At 43.5% G+C, this 20,492-nt stretch overlaps 1 long non-coding RNA gene across 2 annotated transcripts; it reads right to left on the bottom strand.

The window, feature by feature from the left end:
- Positions 1-18,053: 18,053 nt before the first annotated feature.
- Positions 18,054-20,474, bottom strand: LOC113915469. 2 transcript variants are annotated; one of them, XR_003517669.1, is made up of 3 exons: positions 20,339-20,474; positions 19,911-20,148; positions 18,054-18,236 (listed from the first exon to the last, which is right to left on the bottom strand). It is a non-coding gene; the product is annotated as an uncharacterized LOC113915469 (long non-coding RNA). The 2 variants fall into 2 exon arrangements; XR_003517670.1 differs by lacking the exon at positions 18,054-18,236 and adding an exon at positions 18,544-18,663.
- Between the last annotated feature and the right edge of the window lie 18 nt (positions 20,475-20,492).

A 20,492-nucleotide genomic window follows, 5' to 3' on the forward strand; every position in this document is an offset into this window, starting at 1 on the left:
GTGTTGATGGCTACACAATATTATGATGAATGTATTTAATACCCCTGAACTGTACACTTAAAAATAGTTAAGATGAAAAAAAAAAGATGATAAAAAAGGTGATAAATTTTAAGTTATATGTGTTTTACCACAATAAAATAATTGAAAAAATCTATAGGAGGAGAACTATAAACTGATGGAAGAAATCAAAGAACTAAATAAATGGAGAGATAGTCCATGTTCATGGATAGGAAGAATGAATATTGTCAAGATGTTAGTTTTTTCCCAATTTGATCTATAGATTCAATGCAATCCCAGTCAAAATCCCAGCAAGTTACTTTATGCATATCAACAAACTAATTCTAAAGTTTATATGGGAAGGCAATATACCCAAAATAGCCAATGCAATATTGAAAGAGAATAAAGTTGGAGAACTGACACTACCCAACTTCAAGACTTACTATACGGCTACACTAAACAAGACAGTGTACCATTGATGAAAAAGTAGACAACTAGATCAATAGAATGAAATAGAGAGCCCAGAAATAAACCTACATAAATGTAGTCAACTCATCTTTGACAAAGAGGCAAAGGCAATACAATGGATAGAAGATAATCTTACCAACAAATGGTGCTGGAACAACTGACCATCCACAAAACAAAAAATAAATCTAGACACAGACCTTACACTCTTCACAAAAATTAACTCAAAATGGATCACAGATCTCAATGTAAAATGCAAAACTATGAAACTCCTAGAAGATAACATAGGAGAAAAACTAGATGGCCTTTAGTTTGGCAATGATTTTTTAGACATATCACCAAAGGCACAATCCATGAAAGAAAGAATTGAGGGGCACCTGAGTGGTTCAGTCTTTAAGCGTGTTCCTTTGGCTCAGGTCATGATCCCAGGGTCCTCAGATCGAGCCCTGCGTCGGGCTCCCTGCTCAGTGGGAAACCTGATTCTCCCTCTCACAACCCCCCCCCGCCGCTTGTGTTCCATTTGTCACTGTGTCTCGCTCTGTCAAATAAATAAATAAATAAAATATTGAAAGAAAGAAAAAGAAAGAAAGAATTGAAAAGCTGGATGTCATTAAAATTAAAAAGTTCTCATTGGGGGTAGAGATTACTTTAAAAAAGAAAAGAAAATCTTTATTTTTCTTAAGATTTTATTTATTTATTTGAGAGAGAGAGGGGTAGCAAGAGAGAGCATGAGTGGGGAAGAGAGGGAGAAGAAGGCCCCTCCACTGAGCAGAGAGCCCAATGTGGGGTCGATCCCAGAACCCCAGGATCATGACCCCAGCTGAAGGCAGACACCTAACCAACTGAGCTACCCAGGCTCCCCGAAAGAAAAAAACTAAAAATTTCTTCTCCTCTGAAAGAAAAAAACTAAAAATTTCTTCTCTCTGAAAAGACAAGCCACAAACTGGGAAAAAATATTTGCAAAATAATATTTAATATAGGACTGTTACCCAGCATACACAAAGAACTCTTAAAACTCAACAATAAGAAAACAACAACCTGAGGGGCATCTGGGTGGCTCAGTCGTTAAGCATCTGCCTTCGGCTCGGGTCATGGTCCCAGGGTCCTGGGATTGAGCCCCGCATTGGGCTCCATGCTTGGCAGGAAGCCTGCTTCTCCCTCTCCCACTCCCCCGCTTGTGTTCCCTCTCTCACTGTGTCTCTCTCTGTCAAATAAATAAATAAAATCTTTTTAAAGAAAACAAACAACCTGATTAAAATATGGGCCTATCTTAGTCCATTTGGGCTGCTATAACAGAATACAATAGAGTGGGTGGCTTATAAACAACAAATTTATTTCTCAACAGTTCTGGAGACTGGGAGTCTAAGATAAAGGTGCAAGCATGGTCAGATTCATGAGGGCTCTGTTCTTATGACTTAAGCATATCCCAAAGGCCTCACCTTCTAATGCCATCACATCGGGGATTAGGATTTCAATAATTAAGATTCCACTTCCTTCTAGGCCCCTGGGTGGCTCAGTCGGTTTAGCGTCTGCCTTCTGCTTAGGTCATGATCCGGGTCATGATCTGGCTTTGTTCTAGTCTCCTGCCTGATCACATTCTCTCCCCCCCTGGGATCAAGTCCCACATGGGGCTCCCTGCTCAGTGGGAGGCCTGCTTCTCCCTCTCCCTCTGCCACTCCCCCTGCTTGTGCTCACTCTCTGTCAAATAAATAAATAAAATCTTTAAAAAAAAAAGACATTTTTATTAAGTGAAGCAATTGGAAGGTAATATTTTGCCCACAATCACGTAACACTGATATTATATATTTATTTCTTAATTATGAGATTGCTTCTGTAGAATTCTCTTGTAATAAAATTACAAATCCAAGTTTCTCTGAAGAAGCACTACTCATTTCAGAAACACACACATAAAAAAAAAAAAAAAAAGAAACACACACATACACACACATCTTTTTTTCTTTTTCTTTCTTTTTTAAAACCCAGATCACCACATTGCATTAATCATACTTTGTTATTCACAGCTTACTGAAATTTTGGTCCATACCTGGGGAAGAACTTTATACACATCATGTCAAGTAAAAAAAAGTCAGATGTGGGGCACCTGGGTGGCTCAGTCAGTTGAGCATATAACTCTTGATTTCAGCTCAGGTGATGAACTTGGGGTGGTGGGATCGAGCCCTATGTAGGGCTCCCCTCTCAGTGGGGAGTCTGCTTCTGTCCCTCTTTCTTTCCCTCTCCCTCTGCCCCCGCTCCCACTCACATGCTTTTTCTTTCTCTCTCTAAAATAAATAAATAGGGGCGCCTGGATGGCTCAGTCATTAAGCATCTGCCTTAGGCTCAGGTCATGATCCCAGGGTCTTGGGATCAAGCCCCGCATCGAGCTCCCTGCTCCGCAGGAAGCCTGCTTCTCCCTCTCCCACTCCCCCTGCTTGTGTTCCCTCTCTCACTGTGTCTCTCTCTGTCAAATAAATAAATAAAATGTTTAAAAAATAATAAAAATAAAATAAATAAACCTTTTAAAAAGGTCAGATGCAAAGAGTAGTTTTTATCATCTTTTATTTTTGCTTATTTCACAGATACTACATTTAAAAACAAACAAAAATAACCTATGGAATAGAGGTCAGAATAATGGGTATTGTACCACCTCACACAGGTCAGAATGGCTAAAATTAACAATTCAGGAAACAATAGATGTTGGTGAAGATGCAGAGAAAGGGGAACCCTCTTATACATGCAAACTGGTGCAGCCACTCTGGAAAACAGTATATGGAATTTTCTCAAAAAGTTAAAAATAGAACTACCCTGTGACCCAGCAATTACACTACTATGTATTTATCCAAAAGATACCAAAATAGTGATTTCATGTATTTATTTAACAGAGAGAGAGAGAGAGAGAGTACAAGCAGGGGGAGTGGGAGAGGGAGAAGCAGCCTTCCCCATGAGCAGGGAGCCTGACGTGGGGCTTGATTCCAGGACCCTGAGATCATGACCCTAGCCAAAGGCAGACACTGAATGACTGAACCACCCAGGCACCCAAGAGACTCTTTATGATAGAGAAAAAACTGAGGGTTGCTGGAGGGGAGGTCAGTGGGGGGATGGGGTAATTGGGTGATGGGCATTAAGGAGGGCACATGATGTATGAACACTGGGTGTTATATGCAACTGGTGAATCACTAAATTCTACCCCTGAAACTAATAATATACTATATGTTAACTAAATTTAATTTAAATTAAAAAAAATTTTAAAGAATAATGGGTATTGACTGGGAGGGTACATGATGGCACCTTCTAGAGTATTTGAAATGTTCTATGTCTTGATCTGATTTGTTTACACAGGTGTATAGATATGTAAAAATTTATCAAGGTATACACTTCATTGTATGTAAATTTAACCTCAATTTTAAAAATTAAATTAAATGAAAACCTCATCCTAAAAGGAGAAATATTAGAATTACTCCCCTGGAAATCAGGGGTGTCTTAGTCAGCTAGGGCTGCCATAAAAAATGCCACAGACTGGGTGGCTTAAACAACAGAAATTTATCTTCTCACTGTTCTGGAGGCTGGAAGTTCAAGATCAAGGTGTCAGCTGATATAGTTCCTGGTGAAGACCCTCTTCCTGGCTTGCAGACAGCTGCCTTCTTACCGCGTTTTTGCAAGGAGGTGAGGGGAAGAGAACTCTTGTCTTTCTTATTCTTCTTATAAGGACACTATCCCATCATGGGAGCCCCATTCTCACCTCATCTATTCCTATTTACCTCTCAAAGGCATCACCTCCAAGTCCCATCACATTGGGAGTTAGGGTTTCAGCATGAATTTCTGGGGAGGGACATACTCAGTTCATAACAGAGCCCAACTAATATAGAATCCACATTACTCTGCATTTCCCCAAATAAAATCTTTCTGTGCTTTTACATAGCTCCCTTAAAATAAGCCTAAGTGACCACAAAACAGAGTGAAATCAATAAACTGAATTCCATACCAGCTGGCTAAGCAAGATTTCTCCACACTAAGTGGTTGCTATCAGGACAATTCCTTGGACTTACTGCTTTTTCCGCTTCCTTCTGGCTCCTGGTGAGGGCTGCAACAGCCAGGCCACTCCTAGGACACCAGCTGTCATACCTACTGTGAACTGCAGCAGAAGAGAAGGGGAGTGGGTCACGCTCAACATCAGGAGTCTAACCACAGATACTTACACACACCCTAAAATTCATGTAGGATCTCAAGGGGTTCCAAATAGCCAAAACAATATTGAAAAAGAAGAACAAAGTTGTAGAACTCATACTTTCCAACTTCAAAGCTTACTATAAAATGATAGTAATCAAAACAGTATGGTATTGGCATATGGAAAGACAGCTAGATCAATGGAATAGAATTGAGAGTCCAGAAAGGAACCTAGGTATCTAGGTCAGTGGATTCTTGACAAGGATGCCAAGAATATTCAATGGGGAAAGAATAGTTTCTTCAACAAATGGTGATGGGACAAATGGATTTCTACAAGCAAAACAATGAAGTTGGACTTTTCCTCACACCATATGCACAAAGTAACTCAAAATGGATCAGTTACCTAAATATAAGCTAAAACTATATATAAATATATAATAAATAGTTAAAACTATAAAACTCTTGGAATAAAACATACAGGTAATCAGCATGACCTTTCATTTGGCAATGTTTTCTTAGATCTGACACCAAAGACACAAGCAACAAAAGAAAAAATAGACAAATCAGACTTCATCAAAATTTTTAAAAACTCAAAAAACATTCTCAAGAAGGTGGGAAGACAATAGGGTAGGAGAAAATATGTGCAAATCATGTATCTGATGAGTCTGTATCCATAATGTATAAAGAATTCTTACAACTCAACCACAAAAAGAAGATACCCAATTAAAAAAAGGGCATAGAGGAGGCGCCCGGGTGGCTCAGCCAGTTAAACATCTGCCTTCAGCTCAGGTCATGATCCCAGGGTCCTGGGATTAAGCCCCATCAGGCCCCCTGCTGAGCAGGGAGTCTGCTTCTCCCTCTCTCTCTTCCCCTCCCCCCACTCATGCTCACTCTCTCTCAAATAAATAAATAAAAACTTTTTAAATTTTTTTTAAAAATAAAAATAAATTAAAAATGGGCATGGGGCACCTGGCTAGCTCAGTCGGTAGAGCATGAGACTCTTTTTTTTTTAAGATTTTATTTATTTATTTGAGAGAGAGAGAATGATAGGGAGCACGAGAGGGAAGAGGGTCAGAGGGAGAAGCAGACTCCCTGCCGAGCAGGGAGCCTGATGTGGGACTCGATCCCGGGACTCCAGGATCATGACCTGAGCCGAAGGCAGTCGCTTAACCAACTGAGCCACCCAGGCGCCCAGAGCATGAGACTCTTGATCTCAGGGTTGCAAGTTCAAGCCTCACAATGGGTGTAGAGATTACTTAAAATCTTTAGGGGTGCCTGTGTGGCTCAGTCAGTTGAATGTCCAACTCTTGATCTCAGGGCTGTTAGTTCAAGCCCCACATTGGGCTCCATGCTGGGCTTTAAAATATAAATAAAATAAAAATAAATAAAAATTAAATTAAAATAGTAAAATAAAATAAAATCTTTAAAAAGAAATGGACAAAGGAGTTGAACAGACGTTTCTCCAAAGAATATATACAAATGGCCAAACAACACATGAAATGAGGCTCGGTGTCATTAGGTGAATAAAAATAAAAACCATAATGAACTACTTCATACCCACTAGAATGGCTATAATCACAAAAACAGAAAATAGCCAAATGTTGGTGGGGATGTGGAGAAATTAGAACGCTCCTACAATGCTGGTGGGAATACAGAATGGTGTGGCCACTGTGGAAAACAGTTTGGCAATTCCTCAATAATTAAATATGGTAGTACCACATCACCTGGCAATTCCACTCCTAGGCATATCCTCAGAAGTGAAAGTGTTAAAAAAAAAAACATGTATATGAATGTTCATAGAAGCACTATTCATAATAGTCAAAAGGTAGAAACAACCTAAAAATCCATCACTGATGAATAGATAAATAAAATGAGGGTATGTCCATACAATGTAAAATTGTTCAGCCTTAAAAAAGAATGAAGTACTGGGGTGCCTGGGTGGTTCAGTCAGTTAAGAGACCGGCTCTTGATCTCGGCTCAGGTCTTGATCTCAGGGTCGTGAGTTCAAGCCCCGCATGGGGCTCCACTTTGGTCTCTGCCCTGGGTGTGCAGCCTACTTAAAAAAATAAACAAATTGGGCGCCTGGGTGGCTCAGCCGTTAAGCGTCTGCCTTCGGCTCGGGTCATGATCCCAGGGTCCTGGGATCGAGCCCCGCGTCGGGCTCCCTGCTCCGCGGGAAGCCTGCTTCTCCCTCTCCCACTCCCCCTACTTGTGTTCCCTCTCTCGCTGTGTCTCTCTCTGTCAAATAAATAAATAAAATCTTAAAAAAAAACACTTCCATTTAAAAAAATAAACAAATAAAAGAGAGAAAGGAAGAAGTACTGATATATATGCTACAACATGGATGAATCTTGAAAACATTATGTCGAATGAGAGAAGCCAGACAGAAAAGGCCACGTATTATATGCATGAATCCATTTATATGAAATAGTCACAATAGTCAAATGCAGAGAGATAGAAAATAGAGTGGTTGCCAGAGGCCGGGGCAAGGAGAATTGGGAGTGACTGCTTGATGGGCACGAGGGCTTCCTCTTGGGGTGATAAAAATATTCTGGGACTAGCTTATGCTGATGGTTTCATACATTGTGGATGGACTGAATACCACTGAATTATAGGCTTTAAAATGGTTTAAATGGTGACTTTAATGTTATGTGTATTTCAGCACTTTTTTTTTTTGAAAGGAAGTTCTAAGGTTGGATAATTCAGCTTCTCAACAAAGGCAAATTGACAAGTTAGCTTTTCCGGGGATCTCTGTTTCCTCTTCATGGTTTCAGGATGGCTGCCACAGCTTTAAAGTTTCCCATCCTCTCATGACAATATCCTTTTCTTAGGGAAGAAAACCCTTCCAAGAGCCCTCCAGCAGACTGTCCCTTTGAATCTCATTGGCTAGAGCCTCATCACATATACCAGAAGCTACAAAAGAAATGGAATTCTGGTGCCTGGGTTAGACCAATTACTGTTTATCTGAGGCTGAGCAAAGGGCTTTCCTTCCCTTAGCATGTTGCTACTGAATAGAATTTGGACTTTATTAGCACAGGTGGTGGTGTATGCCACGTCTTTCTTCTATAGTAACACCATCCCACAGATACTTTGGAAACTCCCACACATCACTCTCAAAAAAGTAGTTCAAATGGGATGACCCTACCCCCCAAGCCTCAGGGGGACGACCCCAAGAGTCACAGTGATGGTTCAAGGATGGGCATATGACCTAGTCTCACTCATAAGAGGTATCCTCTGAACTTTTCTGGAATTTCCTGGACAAGATGCATTTACTATCTGTTGAGCTTACTAAAGTACCAGATTGTAAACTTGAGATGGCTATTGATGTGAAATGTTGGGGTCTGGAACGAACAGTCAGGAAAGAATTCTTGAGGGGCACCTGGGTGGCTCAGTCATTAAGCGTCTGCCTTCGGCTCAGGTCATGATCCCAGGGTCCTGGGATCGAGCCCTGCATCGGGCTCCCTGCTCCGCGGGAAGCCTGCTTCTCCCTCTCCCGCTCCCCCTGCTTGTGTACCCTCTCTCGCTGTGTCTCTCTCTCTGTCAAATAAATAAAATCTTAAAAAAAAAAAGAAGGAAAGGAAGGAAGGAAGGAAGGAAAGAAGAAAGAAAGAAAGAAAGAAAGAAAGAAAGAAAGAAAGAAAGAAAGAAAGAAAGAAAGAAAGAAAGAAAGAAAGAAAGAAAGAAAGAAAGAAAGAAAGAAAGAAAAAGAAAAAAAATTCTTGAGACGTCTTCAGTGCGAAAAGGGTGGTTTTCATTAAAGCACAGGGACGGGACCCGTGGGCAGGAAAAGCTGCACTGGGGCTGTGAGGAGTGACTGATTATATACTTTCAAATTGGGAGGGAGTTAGGGATAGCGTAAGTCTCTAAGGAATTTAGAAGGGAGGTTTCAAGGTTTCCAGCACTTTATGGGGCTAGCCATTGTTAGGAAAAGGTCATGTACTCCTGTCTAGTAAAACCTTAATCATGAGACCCTACAGATGTATATCAGTGGACCATATGTTTAGAGGATGATGATGATCGCTAACATGTACCTTGGCGGGGCGGGGCGGGGGGTAGTGTAGAGATAAAGGAAGTTTCCAAAGGGATTTTTTTTAGAGGATCCTGGAGGTCGGGCTAATATCAAGCTAAGGTTGCCTTTTGCCTCTCTCAAAGTATTACTATTGAGGCAGCTAAACTCCTTTTTGTTTTTAAGTAGGCTCCATACCTAGCATAAAGCTCAGTGTGGGGACTGAACTCGGGCCCCTGAGATCAAGAATCAAAAGCTTGGGATGACTGGGTGGCTCAGTCAGTTAAGCATCAGCCTTCGGCTCAGGTCGTGATCCCAGGGTCTTGGGTTCCATTCCTGCGTTGGGCTCCTTGCTCAGAAGGCAGCCTGCTTCTCCCTCTGCCTGCCCCCCCACTGCTTGTGCTCTCTCTCTCTCTCTCACAAATAAATAAATAAAATCTTAAAAAAAAAAAGTCAAAAATTTAACTGACTGAGACACCCAGGCGCCCCTAGGCTGCTAAGCTCCTTGAGGAAGGTCACTCTGCCTGTCTTAAGTACTTGTCAGTGGGCTACAAGTTGTAAGGAAGTTTAATTTTTTTCTTTTGCCTTTGCTCTCCACATCAGCTATGGTGTTCATCTTTGCCACCACATAGTGGATTTTGCCTGAAAACAAACCCACTGCAGAAGACCGAGCCTGGAGATGGAGAGAAAGGACATTCTTGAAACGATCATATGTGCTCCTGAATCCAGCAGTGTCTGAAGTCAATGTAGTTCAGGGCTTTCTGATCCATGGGCCAGTACTCTCTCTTTTTCACTTGACCTAGTTGGCATTTGGTTTCTATCGTCTGCAATGGAAGAGTCATAAGCGATATAGGAAACAAGGAGCGGTCAGATCATGTAAGACTGGAATGTGAGGCTAAGTTTGGACTTTATACTGGGGTAACTGGGAACCATGGAGGGGTTTTAAGCAGGGGAAAAACATGGTCCCTGTTATAGAAATTATAGAGCCCATCCCTCTGCCCCAGGCCAAAGCCAGATCCACTCCATTATACTGGTCCGCAAATCCCAAATCCCACCACTATCAACTTTATCAGAGGTAGAATCTAAATCAAAAGACCTTAATGAGTGTTGGTACCACCCCTTGGGTAATAAACCAATCTGCCATTAAAATGTATGGAGGGGAGCCTGGGTGGCTCAGTCGGTTAAGCGTCTGCCTTCAGCTCAGGTCATGATCTCAGGGTCCTGGGATCCAGTCCCATATCAGACTCCCTGCCCTGCAGGGAGCCTACTTCTCCCTTTCCTGCTCCCCCTGCTTGTGTGCTCTCTCGCTCTCTCTCTCTCTCTCTGTGTATGTCAAATAAATAAATAAATAAATCTTTTAAAAAAAAAAAAAAAGCATGTATGGATTTATAACACCCCAAGACCCAGGCAGTGCAGAAAGGAATATTATCTGAAAATATAAGTTGAGAGCCATGCAAATGGGCAGGGGAATGTCTTTTTAGATACATACTTATTGCTTCCAGAAACTTTGGGGGCGGGGGTTGAAAGATATGCTTATGTAAGAAGAAACCTAATAAGGGAACCAACAGGCTCTGCAGCTTTGACTCTTTCAACTGAGTTAAAATTGGTGGGTTCACCATGCTCATCCTTACTCTGGGTGCTGGAGGCCATTCATCACCCAGAGCTTGCTGGCCCAGCAGGAAGTGAGCATCAGTGACCTTCCAGCTGAAGCCCAAGATCCACTCTAGACAACAGGATGCAGGAAGGAACAGAGGCAAAACTCTCCTGTGGAAAGGGGTGGAGTCTTCCTTAGGAAGAGAGCAGTTGTCTTATTTAGAGACCAAGAAGGAAGTTCACGTACATGTGCAGGGTGAGCCTAAGGACCAGAAAGCAATCAGAAGAAAAGCATCCATGAGGATGAAGATGGAAAGAAGTCTCAAGTCCTATGGTGCTTTTCTGCGTGATACAAGGGAATGTGCAAGGGAGCCAGAATTATAATCATTGCTCCTTTTATCATGTAACTTCCTTCTGAAACCGGCCTAATTTAGTGTCTTGCAAATTTTTTAGCATGTGCAGGAATCACCTATAGGGCTTGTTACAAATACAGATTCCTGGAATCCTTCTATAGATTCTGATTTTGTAGAAAGAGTGGAAGCTGTTGTTTATGCCTGTTCAGCATCCTTCACCCTGTCTTTTGGTATCCTTTGGGGAAACACATTTATTCGTTGGTTAACTCTGGTCCCTACTGGTCCATGATGGCTCCACAGTCCCCCCACTTTTAGGATGCACGTGTGTTCGTGCTGAGTAGGTTCCCACAAGCAGCCCGTGCTGCGCTGTCGGAGAAACCCCAGAGCAAAAAGCGAAAGGTACAAGGTGTGAAAGGTACAAGGTGTGGAAGAGGGGCCATCAGGTTGTACTAACACGAAGTTGACAAAGCCCGCACAGAACTCGAAAAAGAAAATAATAATAATAATAATAAATTTAAAAAATAAAAATAAATTTTTTTAAAAATCCTGAAAAAGAGACATGGTTGAGAGGATTTGAAGTAACCCACAGAGAGCTCCTGGACAGTCTGCTTCCTGAACTCTCAGGTCCACTCCATTAAGTCCAATCCATTACAAGAGGATTCATGGAATAAGCTGTGTGATTGCTAGACCACTGAGCATCTAGTAGGATGGTTGTAATAGAAACGATGGACAATACCAGTGTGGGCAAGGTTGTGGAGAAAGAGGACCCCTCCCGCTTTGCTGCTGGGAACGCAGGGTGCGGCCACTGCGGAAAACCATTTTGGCAATTCCTCAAAAAGTTGAACATAGAACTAGCCTAAGACCCAGCAAATCCACTCCTAGGCATATACCCCGAAGAACTGAAAACAGGTGTCTAAGCAAAGACCTGTATATATATGTTCACAGCAGCGCTATTCACAATAACCGAAAGATGGACATGACTTGAATGTCCGTCACTGATGAATGGATAAATAAAATGCGGTGTGTGTGTACAATTGACTATTGTCCAGCAATAAAAAGAAATGAAGTACTGATACATGTTACATGAGTGAACTTGGGAGACATTATGCTAATTAAAAGCCAATCACAAAAGGCCATATTGTATGATTCCATTTATATGAAATGCCTAGAATATGCAAATGTATAGAGACAGAATGTAGATGGGTGAGCGGTTGCTATGGGATGGGAGTGGTGCTGGGGACAATGAGTAGTGACTGCTAATGGGTAGAGAGTTTCTTTTAGGAGGAATGATAATGTTCTAAAATCACATTGTAGTGATATTGGTTGTACATGGAACTGTACGCTTTAGATGAGTGAATTGTATGGAATGTAAATTCGATCTCAATAAAGCTATTTTTATTTATTTATTTGTTTTTGAGAGAGAGGTTGGGGGTGGCAGAGGAAGAGAGAGAATCTTAAGCAGAATTCATGCCCAGCATGGAGCCCAACAGGGGGCCTCGATGTCACGACCCTGAGATCATGACCCCAGCCAAAATCAGGAGTCCGTTGCTCAACCGACTGAGCCACCCAGGCGCCCCTCAATAAAGCTATTTTTTTTAATAACCTGAAAGGCTAGGGCGCCTAAGCGGCTCAGTCGGTTGAGCAACGGACTCCTGATTTTGGCTGGGGTCATGATCCCGGGGTCCTGGGATCAGGCCCAGGTCTGGCTCCCCTAATAAATAAATCTTAAAAAAATAAATAAATATAAAAAATAAAAATAAAATTAAAAATAAATAAATAAATAACCTTAAAGTCCTGTGTCCCAGGAAACCCCTTGGTCACTCGGGCAAACCAGGAGGGTTGATCCCCCTCGTGCCACCCGCAGCCATATAACATTATAAAAAATAATAACAAGGAGGTTGGGGAGAGAACGCAGGGCCTGGAGTATAAACTTGTTGTGGTAATGCTGTGTACAAAGGCAAACCTTTATTCCTCGCTCACAGATCTGTGGGTGAACTGAGCCTCTTGCGGGCCAGCTGGGCTCAGGCGGACTTGGGTGTCTCCCATCGGAGGACCCAGGCTGCAGGAGCAGCATCACCCTGGGGCACGCTCTTCTCGTGGTGGACGGCACTCTAAGAGAGGCCAACCTACACCATGCAGATATCCATAAAGCCTCAGCCAGGATATAGCTTACTTCACGCCTGCTCACGCTCTATTGGCCAAGACAAGCCACGTTGCCAAGCCCAAAGTCAGTGGGATGGGAAAATATTCACTGCCTAGTAAGAGGCACTGAAAATTCTCAAGGTAATGGGGCTGGGCGTGTAATCTTATTACAGGGGGAGTGGAATAGTTGAAAACAAGCCAATCTACCACAACTACTGGACCACATACTTGTCATTCCTGCCTTATGAGACATTTGTCTAATGTCTGCTGCATGGGGATCTTTTTTTCTTTAATAGAAATCACTATACTTAAAATTATGATTGGATGCCTGGGTGGCTCAGTCGTTAGGCGTCTGCCTTCAGCTCAGGTCATGATCTCAGGGTCCTGAGATCAAGCCCCGCATCGGGCTCCCTGCTCTGCGGGAAGCCTGCTTCTTCCTCCCCCATTCCCCCTGCTTGTGTTCCCTCTCTCGCTGTGTCTCTCTCTGTCAAATAAATAAATAAAATCTTAAAAATAAAATAAAATTATGATTATAAAAGTAAAAATATCAGACAATACAGAGAATGTTCAAATGTAAAAATTAGCCAAAATCCCACCATTCAGGGTTAGACAATGTTAATAGCTTCGTGTTCATTCTTATATAATTTCTTACATATATATATATATATATATATCACACTGATGCTATGTTTAACATAATCAGGATCATGATATATATATATATATAGTTTTGTAATCTCCATTGTCAGTTAAAATTTCAAGAATACCTTTCTATACAAAAACATAGATCATGGGGCACCTGGGTGGCTCAGTCGTTAAGCATCTGCCTTCAGCTCAGGTCCTGATCTCAGGGTCCTGGGATCAAGCCCCGCATCACGCTCCCTGCTCGGCGGGAAGCCAGCTTCTCCCTCTCCCACTCCCCCTGCTTGTGTTCCCTCTCTCGCCGTGCCTCTCTCTGTCAAATAAATAAAATCTTAAAAACCAATAAATCAATAAATCATCATCATTATTATTTTTGTAGAGAGAGAGAGCAAGCGACCAGGGGTGGAGAAGGGCAGAGGGAGAGGGAGAGAGAGAATCTTAAGCAGGCTCCACGCCCAGGACAGAGCCCAACGTGGGGCTCTATCCCATGACCCTGATATCATGACCTGAGTTGAAATCAAAAGTTGGGCGCTTAACCAACTGAGCCACCCAGGCGCCCTAGATCATTATTTCTCATGTTCGTATGAATCTTAATGGTAGTTACCACATCTTTCATGTGTTTATAAACACTTTCCATCAATAATTCTGCTATCATGACACATTTATTTCCATTTCTCATGTTTACTTTCGATCTGTAGCAATGTTATTCCATTTTTTGCTTCAACATAATCATCGCGTACGTGTTTGTGGAGTTGCACACTTAACATTATTTCATGAAGGCTTTTCCATGTTGTTACGGTCTGGATATTCTTTTTGGTGCTAACACACAATCATCTGTCAGCCAGTTCCTGTTGTTAGACATTGTGGTTATTGCTAGTATTTTACTGTTATATTCATTCATCCCATAAATTTTTATGGCATTGATTGGCTGGGGTTATGATTATTTTCTGGTTTTGCCTTCTTTTCCACCATTCTTCCCTTCCTATGGGGCGGAGGTGGGCCAGTTTCTGGCATTTTCCAACTGTTGAGTTCAGTAGTAGTTTAGCAGGTCAGTAAGAGAAGTTCGCTGCCCTAGATTTACATAGTTTGGAGCCACTTTCCTACACAGTGGGTGATAGTTGTCCTCAGTAGGAATGGTTTCCAGAGATTCTCCCACTGCCCACTAAGCTGATTCGGCTCATTTTCTGGCACCAAAGCACAGGGCCAGAGGTCAGGAGTGTGTCATATAGAGCCCAGCCCCGGAAGCTCACTCGGGCAGTGGAGGAGAAACGAGGTTTGAAATGTACGGAGCTAGAAGCTAGTCCAGGGAAAGAGCGGCCACGCCGCCTGCTATGTGGGAAAAGCCCATGGACATGGAGAAAATAAGGCTTCTCTGCAGAAAGAGGCAGAGACCAGATATGAAAAGAATGTCCTCGTAACATTCATGTCCTGGGTCCCGTTATTCCCAAAGCCTGCCTGTGTCCCTGCCCTTCCCAGGATTGGGTGCTTAGCACTTCCTTGAAATCCACAAGTCAACAAATCACCCATTTTGTCTGAGCTACTTTGAGTTGACATTTTTGCAACGAGAGCCCTGAAGTGCAGGCACCAAGCCAGAGCTAACACCCCAGCCCCTGGGCCAGTGCTGGAACTAGAAAGATGGACAGGAAAATGGACCTGCCTTCCAGGAGCCCGGAGACCACAGGGGACTGTGACATGCAAACAAATCATCAGTGTGCTATGCCCGGTTTCATAGGAGAGCTGTCCCAACCCACCAAGAGCCAAGAGAAGGGGACCTCTGACTACATGCAAGAACTGAGTAACATTTCACCCAGCACCTAGGAGTGAGAGTATACTAAGTGTCAGGGAATGAGTAGTTTAAGGGGCAAACACTGCTATGATATCTGTGTTGGGTCATTATTTTTCTTCTTTTGGGTGACTTCAGGGTAACTTTTTTTTTTTTAAGCAGGCTCCACGCTGGGAGCCCAATATAGGGTTTGACCTCACGACCCTGAGATCAAAACCTGAGCTGAGATCAAGAGTCGGACACTTAACTGACTGAGCCACCCAGGTGCCCTGTTGGCAATAGGATTATCGAGCCAAAGAGCATGGACAGGTATTTATTATGGCTTTTGCTGAAGATCACTACAAAATGCCAAGCAAGTTAGAAGTGAAGCCATGCATCCACCCTCTTACTTAGCCTTCAACAGCCCTCTCCACATTTAGAGCTTCAGACAGCTTTATTTCCTGCAGCATTCTGCTCACTGTCTGCGTCATCGCTGAGGCCCTAAAACGTCAATAGTAGAAGCTGTACTAAGAGGAAATGCTTCATCCCAGCTTGGGCCTCCAGCCCAGGGGACACTATGGAGAGTGGCCTGGAGCAGCTGATTGCTGGAACGGGCCATCCGTTGCCATCTCTCTCATCTCCAGGCTGTCCTTCCCGTTTTAGGAATCTCATACTCCAAAGCCAAATTTACAAAGTCAAAAGACGAGTTACAGATGTACTTGTCTAGGAAACCTACCCTCTCTCCTCCACAGGGCGCTAGCTCGACAATTAAGATTCCACTTCCTTCTAGGCGCCCAGGTGGCTCAGTCGGTTAAGCGTCTGCCTTCTGCTCAGGTCATGATCCTGGAGTCCCGGGATCGAGCCCCACGTCCGGCTCCGTGCTCTGCCCGGAGTTCATTTCTCCCTCTCCCTCTGCCCCTACCGCTGCCCCTTCTCTCTCTCTCTCAAGGAAATAAATCTTAAAAAAAAAAAAAGAAAGAAAGAAAGAAAAGAAAAAGAAAAAGAAAAAAGATTCCATTCCTTCAGCAACACGCTATGTATGTAGCCAGTGGGTGGGAACTCCACCTAAGATGGTCTGGAGCTCCCCCTCAGGTCCTCGGGGCAGAGAGGGCTGGCTCAGCAGCCAGCGTGATGGGAAAGAGCCCAGGTTTTGCAGCGAGACAGAATTGTTCTGTGACTTGCAAGTTGTTCGATTTCCGAGGACTGATTTCTCTCAGATTGGATTTCTTCATGTATATATTGGAGCTAATAGTATCTACCCTTTCGTGCATTTAATGAGGACTTCGAGTTCATGGAGAAGCAGAGCAGAACTGTAATGGAAAGAGCAAGGACAGGGGACACGCAGAGCCAGAGCAGAGTCTTGCTTTTGCAACTAACCATATTTCATTAAATCTGAAATATCACAGATTGCAAGAGAAGCCATCATCTTATGTACCCTTAAGAAACAGCACTGCCAAGGGGCACCTGCCTGACGCAGAGTCAGCAGAGTATGTGACTCTTGATCTCAGGGTCATGAGTTCAAGCCCACATTGGGTGTGGAGCCTATTAAAAAAAAAAAACTGCCAAATTCTGACACAATTTCTTATCTCTTTGCATTGTATTTTATAGTTAAAGATCTCTTCCAGACTTACTGATATTTTGACAGACTTATTTTTTATTTTTTTAAAGATTTTATTTACTTATTTGAGAGAGAGAGAGAGCACGCATAAGCAGAGGGAGCAGCAGAGGGAGAGGGAGAAGCAGGCTCCCTGTTAAGCAGGAAGCCCAATGTGGGGCTTGATCCCAGGACCCTGGAATCATGATCCGAGCCAAAGGCAGACGCTTAACCGACTGAGCCACCCAGGCGCCCCTTGACATAGACTTTATTATATCACTCTTTTTTTTTCTAATTCAAAATTGAATTTTTAATTTTTTTATTTTTTTCAAATTTTTATTAAATTCTAGTTAGTTAGCATATAGTGCTATATTGGTTTCAGGAGTAGAATTTAGTGATTCATCACTTACATAGAACACCCAGTGCTCATCATAACAAGTGCCTTCCTTAATGCCCATCACCCATTTAGCCCATCCCCCACTCCCCTCCCTCAACCCTCAGTTTGTTTTCCTGTAGTTAAGAGTCTCTTATGGTTTGCTTCCTTCTTTTTTTTCCCCTTCCCCGATGTTCATCTGTTTTGTTCCTTAAATTCCACATATGAGTGAAATCATATGGTATTTGTCTTTCTCTGACTGACTTATTTCACTTAGCATAATACACTCTAGCTCTATCCACGTTGTTGCAAGTGGTAAGATTTCATTCTTTTTGATGGCTAATATTCCATTATATATATATATATTATATATATATATATACACACACACGTACATACACATATACACACATACCACATCTTTTTTTTTAAAGATTTTATTTGAGAGAGACACAGCGAGAGAGGGAACACAAGCAGGGGAGTGGAAGAGGAAGAAGCAGGGTCCCCGCTGAGCAGGGAGCCCGATGTGGGACTCGATCCCAGGACCCTGGGACCATGACCTGAGTCAAAGGCAGAAGTTTAATGACTGAGCCACCCAGGCGCCCCATACCACATCTTTATCCATTCATCAGTCAATGGACATTTGGCCTCTTTACATAATCTGACTATTGTTGATAATGCTGCTTATAAACATTGGCGTTCATGTGCTCCTTTGAACCTGGATTTTTATACCCTTTTGGTAAATACCTAGAATTGCAATCGCTGGGTTGTAGGGTAGTCTATTTTTAACTTTTTGAGGAATCTCCATCCTGTTTTCCAGGGTGGCTGCACCAGTTTGCATTCCCACCAACAGTGTAGGAGGGTTCCCCTTTCTCTGCATCCTCCCCAACATCTGTTGTTTCCTGTGTTGTTGATTTTAGCCATTCTGACAGGTGTGAGGTGCTATCTCATCACAGTTTTGATTTGTATTTCCCTGATGATGAGGATGGTGAACGTCTCTTCATGTGTCTGTCGGCCATCTGGATGTCTTCTTTGGAAAAATGTCTATTCCTGTATATCACTCTTCATATACATAAAGATGAAATGTATGCAAAGTAAATTGGCTAAGGTTGTCAAAGCCCTCTGACCGAAGACCACCAGGAACACTGCTGTTGTCAAAAAAAGTTAGGTTTATTTAACTTGCTTCCGTAAAGGAAAAACGTACCCTAGGGAAAACCCTCATGTGAGTCTCTTTAAATTCGGGCTTGCATTCCATGGTTCTGTGGAGGGATTAGGGAAGTGGGGAACCAGTTCTGGATTGAATGTTGTCAAAAAGCAGGGGCAACTTAGAGACTGGGTATCTTTTTTTTTTTTTTAAAGATTTTATTTATTTTTTTGACAGAGAGAGACACAGCGAGAGGAGTGGGCGGAGTGGGAGAGGGAGCACGATGCAGGGCTCGATCCCAGGACCCTGGGATCACGACCTGAGCTGAAGGCAGACAATTTACAACTGAGCCCCACCCAGGTGCCCCGAGACTGGGTATCTTTATAACGTTCATCTAGGAGGCAGGAGGATGCAAGCAGGGCTGGAGTTACCTATGGTAAGGAAGCAGCAACCACTCAGAGTCATTTTTGTGGTCACCAAGGGGCCTCACCTATGTCTCATTCTGAGCGTGATTTATTTCTGCTGGTAACGTCATGGTCTGAATATCAGAAGGGCGATCCTGAACACTCTTGATATTCCTAAAAGTTCACAGTGATGTCCGCTAAAGTATCCCCATTCCAAGGATGTTAAAATGTAGAGAAAACACTCATCTTGGATTTGATGAAATAGGATTCTTGCTGTATTACCTTGGGCAAGTAATTTACCCCTTTAAGCCTCAACTTCCTGCTCTATAAAATGGGAACAATACAGTCTACCACATTAAGACTTATGAGGACACAGTGCCTGGTATAATATTGGGTGTATCACTCAGAGTCCAAGGGGGGAAATAGGAACCATTCTAAGTATGTAAAACAAAGAATTTAATGCAAGGTATTGGTGACGCTGGCGACAAGGGTGAGGAAGGGCTGAGTAGTCCCAACAGGGGACAGAGAGGCAACCCAGAGATTAGCAAACGCAGGACACTCCCTACCACTCCTAAACCGGAGGGACAAATGGAGGAGATGGAATTAATGTAGCCTGGAAGTGAGGATCATCCCCCAGAAGTTGGAACCGAGGCAGCCTACCCAGCAAGAGCTGGAACCAAAGAGGAGCTTTATCTATGGCTGGAGACCTGCCCAAGCCCGAACAAGCGAGAGAAAGAGAAGAAACACACTGGCTTTATCCTTTCTCCTATCTTCCAGTCTCCTGCCACTGTCTCCCATTGGCCAAACCCAGACCTGAGGGCCCCAGTCCTAGGAGCCTAAGGATCTGCACCGTGCAGGGCAGTAGAGCGAGAGCAGAAGGTCAAGGAAGGGATCCCTGCAAAGGTTACCGGGTGATCCTGAGATAGAAATGATTGAAACCAGCTTGGTAATTCCTTTATCTGTAAAACCTTTAAAGTACTGGATACACTTGAAAGTAACAAAATTATTCACTTAAAGACCTACGACAATCCAGATACCATAGGTCTTTCTGCTCTCCAGCCCCCAACCCACTAGTTGGGGCCTGGAGAGTTCCCATCTGCTCTCCAGCCCCGAACCCACTACAGGCATTATTCTGAATTACTCCTGTGTCTGGTCTGATAGGGTAGCATTTTGAGATGGATTTCCAGTGTCAGACATTTTCTCAACAGAAACCTCAGGAAAGCTTCTACAGCAGGGGGAGATGCCCATTCTATGTCATGGAGGTAAAAGCTCACCTGGAGCAGGATTAGGATGTAGCAGTGTCATGGTAACTGGACTCTGGTCTTGGGGCTTTCAAGGATTTGTGTGCCCCTGGGGAGGCTCAAAATCTCTAGACTCACGTTTAAAAAAAAAACATGGAAATCAAAACCATCGGGGGTGGTTTGCCTGTGCCACATTCCACTTGGCTCTTCCATCTTCGCATCCCCTTATCCAGAAGGCTCCACAGTGTTTTCTGAGAAAGGATGAGGTCGTCTAAGAAAACAGATAACGTGCCCAAGGTCAAAGAGCTGCGAAATATCAGAAGGAATTCCGTCTCCCCCCCTTCCCACGCCAAGGCCCTTCTCGCTGCCCAGCGAGTTCTGTTCCCGCCCGGGGCATCTCCTGGCGGAGGAAGGCTCGTTCAGGAAAGGCAAAGGCGACCCCCAGCAAAACCCCAGGGCACCTGGTAGCGCTCTCGACGCCCGCCAACGGGCCCGATCGGCAGCCCGCCGGGCCTGGGGGCTTCTCCGCCGGCCGGCAAGGCCCGCCTCCGCGCCGGAGGCCGGCCGGGAGCCCGCGGCCCTCCCCGCCGCCCTGCGGGTCCCCGGGAGGCTAAC

The sequence above is a fragment of the Zalophus californianus genome, chromosome 11 (genome assembly GCF_009762305.2).
Source record: "Zalophus californianus isolate mZalCal1 chromosome 11, mZalCal1.pri.v2, whole genome shotgun sequence".
Lineage (NCBI taxonomy): Eukaryota > Metazoa > Chordata > Mammalia > Carnivora > Otariidae > Zalophus > Zalophus californianus.